The sequence below is a fragment of the Oryx dammah genome, unplaced genomic scaffold, assembly GCF_014754425.2.
Source record: "Oryx dammah isolate SB20612 unplaced genomic scaffold, SCBI_Odam_1.1 HiC_scaffold_26, whole genome shotgun sequence".
NCBI classification, from domain to species: Eukaryota; Metazoa; Chordata; class Mammalia; order Artiodactyla; family Bovidae; genus Oryx; species Oryx dammah.
This window is the reverse complement of record NW_024070210.1, coordinates 36,275,181-36,281,180: the sequence shown is the minus strand read 5'-3', so window position 1 is coordinate 36,281,180 and position 6,000 is coordinate 36,275,181.

The following is a 6,000-nucleotide window of genomic DNA, read 5'->3' as shown; positions in this document are numbered from 1 at the left end:
CAAAGCAGACAGTCATAACTAGTGAGAGCAATAATAATAGGAAATAATAGATTAGATGACATATCCAAAGCATTTTCCATCTCTGATTTTTCTGATCCCTAACACCTCTCACTTTTAACAATTTTTCTCTATACTTCTTGCTAAAATGTGAGCCCATTTCCTGTTCTCTGGTCTGCAGAAGAAATAGAAACCTGATTGTAAAGTTTTCCTTCTCCAGACATTTGACTGTTGTCAACCCTTGATACACCTCACTCAAAGATAAAAATATTGGATTCTAATATTTTCTCATGAATAAAATAAAATCTAAGATTACTTCAATTCCTTACACTTTACATTGTTCTCTTGCTACTTTCTGGAATATATTTTTAATCCATCAAAACAGACCAAAAATGGACAGAGAACGCTAATGAAGACTGCAGAGAGATCATACAGATGAAAAGACTGCTTTTATGTCTTAACTTGTTTAACATATGGATGGCAGACAGGGCATGGATGTTGAAATTCCTCCCTTTCCAAGGAAGGGTTATGAGAAAGAACATGGGATTGGAACACAGTGCAGGATATTTGGCTTCTCCCTGTTTTAGCTTTCCTTTCTTAAAAAAAAAAAAAAAGTCAGTTGTACCTGCTTGATTCTACAGCAGGGATGTTGTTTGGAAATAAATTATTATGGAATGTAGCAAGAAAGTTAAAACCTTGATATGTCTTCATTCTCAGCATATACACTCTTCTCTTTCTCTCCCTGTTGTGCATGAACAGTGTGACCTGGATAAAATGCAGTGTCACTGTGGGACCAGTTTTGGAGGCAGAAGCATAGTCCTACATGGACATCAGACTGTATGAAATGAGTTGTTGTGGTTTCCCAACCAGATGTCAACTGGGCAATACTATCTGTCTCCCTTACTTCTTGCCAAGAGTCTTTTGCAAGGAAAGCTTTGTCCAAAGGGGTTTGTGACCCAAGAAATTGTTATTGTATAAACGAAACTTGGATATTTTCACAAATAGCCTAAATATATCAAGGTCATTGGGAAAGGGAGATCTTCTTCACTAATGTCCTCTTCAAGAATAATTTATTATCTGTAATCCTCTCAAGGATCACATATAGATGTAACAAATGCTTGTTGGTGTTCACTTTGTGAAAACTCATCAGGCTGTATACATGAAATTTGTGCACTTTTCTATTTGTGCTGTATTTCAATAAGAGTTTACAAAAAATATTCTTTCAAATGATTTTTTTAGTTATTTGACTATCAGCCTACCAGCCAGAGACAATATTTCCAGTCACCTCAGGTAGCCAAGGGGCTGCATAGGACAAAGCTAGAAGCATAATCTGTAGTCCCCATGTCTACAGCAGGGATGAAAGGGACCTATGGCTTCAGGAAATCCACTCTGGGGTCCCTAAAGTAAAGCAGTGGCAACCACCAAGGCCTGGTCTCTGGGGACCAGTGCAATCCAAGGTAGGGGGCAAGGTGCTGCCCCCAACATTTTTCTCAAACGGAGGAGGGCCGGAACAGGTGGGCTGGAAGAGAAGCTCCGGGAGGCATCTGCGCTGTGTACAGCCCTTCCCTTCCTTCGCCTCTTTCAGAGGCTCAGACTGGGCATTATAAAGCATCAGTCTGGGGGTGGGGGGAGTCAGGGACACCATATGCTTATTTCATAGGATAAAAATGCATTAAGCCCAAAGGAGCGTAACAGCATCAGAGAAAGGAATCGGGTCCATCTCCAGATTCCAGAGGCCCCTGGCTTGGGGGACTGCACTGGGGACGGGCTGCGGACAGGAGAGTAATAACAGAAAATAGGGCTCTGAAGGAGCGCCTCTCTCACCAATGCAAAGCCCCAGCTCAGACACGAAGAGATTGGTCCGAAGTGCATGTGGTCCGCGTTACCTCTTTTCTGGCCCTTGGCGTCCCCAGGGCCAGGCCCAGAGATGACACAAACTCAAATTCAAGAAGTTGGAGAAATCGGAGAGAGGCGTTGAGAGACTGAACTGTAGGGACGGGGCGATCCGCCGGTGCGAATAAAAGGACGCCCGGCTCCCCCGCCCAGGGCACCAGCGCCCAGAGCCAGCCCGGGCGCCTCCCGCTCCTCTCAGGCGGCTGCGGGCACATCGCTCCTGCGCCTCTTCCTGCACCCACTCGAGTCAGAGGCGGGGTTGGGCTGCCACCCCGAGGACCTCGGCGCGCGTCCTTGGCTCAGTGCGCGGCCTTCGGGAACGCCTGGCAGGCACTCGGGGTGTCAGCGCAGCGTGGGTGGAGGCCACCCAGCTCCCCGAACCGCCAGCCCCGCGTTATCCCGGCTCCCCGAACCGCCAGCCCCGCGTTATTTTGAGCGCGGCGGCTACACTTTCCTACCTGCAAGAACTCGCCACGCTCTAAGACTCTTCACAGGATTTGTGCCCCAGGTGGCTAATCTGACCCACACTTGAATAAACAAGCCAGAGTCCTGGCAGCGGGATGAGCCGCCCGAGCAGAATCTCCGTCCTGCCGCGCGTGAGACCTGGAGAGGCTGCCGACTGTTCTTGGTCTTCCAGATTGGAGCCTCTGGGCCATTCCTGCGGGCGGGTGGGGGTGGTGAAAGAAAGGTAGGAGGGTGGGAGGGAGGAAGGTAGGTAACTAGGTAGGTAGATAGGTCCTAACTTAGGGTCCTGAGACAATTTCGCTCCTCCTCCCTGCAATTCCCTGAGCGCTGTCCCGGCCCTTAGATTCATTGGGGCACAGGGTACCTGAGCCCCGACTATAGTCACAAAAATTAAATCTGTATAGCATATGTAATAGGTTTCCCTGGTGCTCAGACCGTAAAGAATCCGCCTGCAATGCGGGAGACCTGGGTTCCATCCCTGGGTTGGGAAGGTCCCCTGGAGAAGGGAATGGTTACCCACTCCAGTATTCTTGTCAGGAGAATCCCCATGGACAGAGGAGCCTGGTAGGCTACAGTCCATGGGGTCGCAGAGAGTCAGACACGACTGGGAGACTAAGCACAGCACACCACCCAGTATGTGTTATATAGCCCCTCTCTCCACTACCGGTTCCATCTTACAACAGGTTGTCCATGCAACGAGTCTGGATTTCCCCATCAGGTAAGGAAAAGAGTGTGTTTCCCCAGGTGCCTGGGCTCAAGGGATCTGCTATTTCTACTTGCCATGTCCAACAGCAGTACCTGCAAGTTTATGCAACACTGGCCAGATGAGATTTATAAGGTTAGGAAGAGAAGGAGCAAGGAGTTGGCATGGAGGCTAGCAAAAGGTGTAACGTTGCTGGAAGGGGCTTCAGATAGTCTTTGGTGGAGCAGTGAGTCATGGCCAAACAACCTAGGGGACCCCAGCCTTTTCTAAAGGAGTTAAAAGTGAGAGTGTGTAACTCTATTACCCAGTATAAAGGGGTGGCATGCTGGATTTTGAACCTTTTGCTTTGGAAGTCTTTCATTCTGAATATCTTTTTGTTCCTTCTTTGTTGCTTAACATGTTAAGGTGTCAACTACAGGTAATGGGTAAATATGTCTTCAGTTCAGTTCAGTTCAGTTGCTCAGTCATGTCTGACTCTTTGCGACCCCATGGACTGCAGCACGCCAGACTTCCCTATCCATCACCAACTCCCAGAATATGTCTTCAGTTTGTACCAAAATGATGCCACTCCTGCATCTGATTATATCTTTAGCTAGAACCAGAAGAGTTTGTTCAGTCTCATCTTATTTCCCCTACTTTAGAATCCAGGGGAAAAATGGGGATAGAAAGTGGAGGACTGAAAAACTAAAGACCTTAAGGAGAATATAAAAGTGAGTGCTGGCTTTTATGTATTTAAATTAAATGCTAATCTTCTTAAAGATTCTTAAACCTGCTATGTGGCTTCATTAAGGATCCTAGAAGGATTTAGGAGATCTGTGAAAGCCACAAATTTATGCATACAATTTTGGGGATAAGTGCAAAAGTGCATATAAGGAAGGATAACTTGTTCAAATTTTCAAAGGGATTTGGGACCCAGGAAATGTTGAAAAACCTCTAAACTATAGTGTCTGTGGTAAACCTTTCTTATTGGGATAATGTCTCCAAGTTGCATATGCACAAACCTTGACTCAGTGATACAGTTTTCACACCCAACAGCAAAATGTTCTTAACTCTTAACTGAGACAATAGAAATGTCTCTCCATTTAGGACCAACACACACAGGGGAAAGGACCTGGCAGAAGAGCAGAAGTGAGACCTGGAACTCAGCTCTACCCCAAGTTAGCTGGCCCCCACTTGCCCACCTAAGACTCCGGAGACTTTTAATGTGTAGATCAAATGCTGGAGCATATGTAAAACTATTTCACAGATCACAAAACATATGGCTAGTGGCATTTATGAAAATAAATGCTGATGGGTTTCCACATGCTAGTTATAATTAGATGAACAATTATGTAAATAATTATAATTATATGAGCATTTGCATATTTCCTTCAACCGTATACTTATAAGAAAAATCAACATACTTTGGATTCTTGAACATTGTTGGGGACTGATGTTCAAGTTTCATTATCTCATTTAATTCTTGAAACAATTTACAGTTTATATACTATAGTTATTCCCTTCCCATCAACTCCCTTTTTTTCCTTTTTTTTTTAAACATTTGAAGAGAGGCATAGAGACATTAAGTAAATCACTGAAGGCTGCCCAGCTAACAAACACCAGATTTCAGCTCTAGATGAGGTTCCTGCTTTAGAGAGGGGATTCTGGAAAATGAACAAAATTTGTTCAGATTTAGGTAAATGTAATTCCTATGGTATTTGTGCATTCTGAACTTGGGAAGTTCAGTCCTCCCATATACTCTTTGCTGGAAAACCGTCTTTAACCCATTTACTTGCTTTTCATTTCCTTCACAGTTTAGGCTCACTAGAACCTTAACAGAAATTGATACACAGCGCTCTCTATTAGTGGTATCTATGCTTCAGCATGCTTCAACTATGCTTCAACAGGTGGCTCAGTGGGCAAAGAACCTGTATGCAATGCAAGAGACACCAGAGATATGGGAGATGTGGGTTTGATTTGTGGGTTGGGAATATCCCCTGGAGGCATGGAAACCCACTCTAGTATTCTTGCGTGGGGAATCCCATGGACAGAGGAGCCTGGGTGGCTACAGTCCATAGGTCGCAAAGAGTTGGACAAGACTGAAGTGACTGAGCACAGCACAGCACATGCTTCGACTAATTAAGCAGCCGTAGAAGGGAAGAAAACACCTCTGCCCTCCACTCCTATACCCTTTCCAGTAACCCTTTGCAGTGAGAACTATCATTTTTGGCAGCTAAAATATGGCAAAACTGAGACCCCTCAGATGTTTAAACACCTCACCCAAGGTGAATTAGCAAGTATACGAGGTGCTTTTTTTTTTGGTCTATACCATCAAGTCACAGAGCTGATGAAGACAAAATAGATTCATCTTGCAATTTCCTGAGTCAGCAGTACATTAAAAGAATTACCATGAGCGTTGTCTTTAGCACTGGTATGTGGGTTGTTTCAACAGTTAATTCTTCTACTTTGTTTCTCATTAGCATAAAATGCATAATACCAAACTCTATACTACACAGCTTGTAGAAGCTCTGGAGAGCAGGCAGACACTGTTCCTGATCTTTATGTTTGAATTATAGCTTCAGAACCGGTGTCACAGAAAATGAGTTGCTGGAGTGCGAGGCCCAAAAGCAAAAATGAAAAAACATGGATCATAGTAGTGCTTTGTTCCAAAAGATTATGGGTTACGATATGTTTCTGTAAACAACTTAGGTTTCTAGGCTGGAATAATAGATGGAAACATCGTCTTAGTAACATTTTGTACTTAAACAAGGGGAAACTGATGAAATTATTTTTTTAAGTCTGGTAGTCATGGTAGTGTAATTTTTTAAAAAATCAGACTTAAAGTCAGATAGCCTGGTTTTAGGTATAGATAAAATGGGTTCATACTACATGTATGAACTTTGGATACATGATTTTATTTTTAAAGGCCACCATTTCTTCATGAGTTATATGGGCTATATGAT